The 1,688-nt window shown below is 39.0% G+C and overlaps 1 pseudogene; it reads right to left on the bottom strand.

The window, feature by feature from the left end:
* Positions 1-677: 677 nt before the first annotated feature.
* On the bottom strand, positions 678-1,331 carry LOC118593853 (annotated as a pseudogene).
* Positions 1,332-1,688: the final 357 nt, after the last annotated feature.

Genomic DNA, 1,688 nt, shown 5'->3' with positions numbered 1-1,688 from the left:
CTACCTTTTAATCATTTAGATAATAGTCCTAAATTGTAAAAATAGAAGTTAAATTTGTAACTTGTTGACAATAACAAAGTTCTTATAGCACAAGTTTTCACAAGTTTGTGTGCCGTCTTTGGATCTTTCAAAGAAGTTGTATTTTAATTTGTTTTGTTGTTGTTGTTTGATTTTTTATGTTATTCTTTTACTTATATATTTTACTTTTATTTATGGATTTGCTAAAAACATGATTTTTTAAGTGAGTAAAGTGGACTTTATTGATGGTATTCAAGAGCTAGTACTCCCTAAGCACCTCCCCTTCTTCTGGACTTCTGGGATATCAACTGTGAGGGGAGAAGCTCAATGTTGGCTCCTCTTTCTTTCTTATTCTTGCTGGGATGGATGGCTCATGGCTTCTAGCTCCTTGGAGGTCATGAACACCATGAAGTCTCCCATCTTATTGCTATAGCCATATCCTTGTCAGAATAGGAAATGAGCTTTACAAAGTTGTCATTGAGAGCAATGCAAACCTTAGCATCAAATGTGGAAGAACGGGAATCTCTGTTAAAGTTTCAGGAGAAAACCTAATTCTCAGTGTAGTCCAGGGTGCCCTTTAGTAGACCTTCCAATGCCTGCTTTGCCATCTTCTTGATGTCATCATATTTGGTAGCTTTCTGTAGGTGTCTCATTCAGCTCTAGGATAACCACGCCCACAGCCTTGGCAGCACTATGGGTACAGAAATGGTATTCTGCACCACCCCACAGCTATCACATAACAGATTCTTAGGGGTGTCATCCACAGCCTTCAGGGAGGCATTGATGGCAGGGACTGTGGTTATGAGTCCTTCCACAATGCCACAGTTGCCATGGATGTTCTTGACCAGGGAGGACTAAACAGTTATTGGTGCAGGAAGCATTGAAGACAATCTTGAGTGAGTTGTCATACTTCTAGTGCGTCATACAATCATAAACATAGGGGTATCAGCTGATGTAGAAGAGATGATAACCCTTTTAGAAAACCCTTCAAAATGATCATGGCTTTCTCCATGGTGGTGAAGACACCAGTGGACTCCACAAAATACTTAGCATCAGTATCACCAAATTTGATGTTGGCAAAATCTTCCTCCTGGAAATAGATGATGGCCTTCCCTTTGATGACCAGTCTCCTTGACTGTGCAGTGGAACTTGCATGGGTACATTTATACTGGAACATGTATACCATATCGTTGAGGTCAATGAAGGGGTCATTGATGGCAACTACAATCATTTTGCCAGAGTTGACAGAAGCTCTGGCAATCAGGCACCCACCCAAAACTGCCAAATCCTTTCGCTCCAACCTTCACTATCATATCTCAGGGATGGAACTTGCACTGTTTGAGAAGATGTGGCTGTCTCTGGAATGGGGAGAAGCAGAGACCTAGAAGAAATGTACAATATTAATGTAAAATCTAATGTAAACTATGGTGCTTCGTGATAGTCTACAAGATAATGATTGTTATGAGGTAGTCTATCTTAGGTGAATCAATACAAAAATGCCATTTTAAGATACTTTAATTCTACACTTTTACTTCAAAACATTTTTTTTCCTCTTAACTGAAAAATATATTTTTCTTTTCTTTACTGCTGAAGATTCTGTGAGACACTTCTGATAATACAAGTCCCTCTAGTGGTACCTGATGTGAATGCTGTGGTATGAAAAAAGTAAA

Source organism: Onychomys torridus, chromosome 12, assembly GCF_903995425.1.
Source record: "Onychomys torridus chromosome 12, mOncTor1.1, whole genome shotgun sequence".
Taxonomy (NCBI): domain Eukaryota; kingdom Metazoa; phylum Chordata; class Mammalia; order Rodentia; family Cricetidae; genus Onychomys; species Onychomys torridus.
This window is presented reverse-complemented; position numbering and strand designations above follow the sequence as displayed.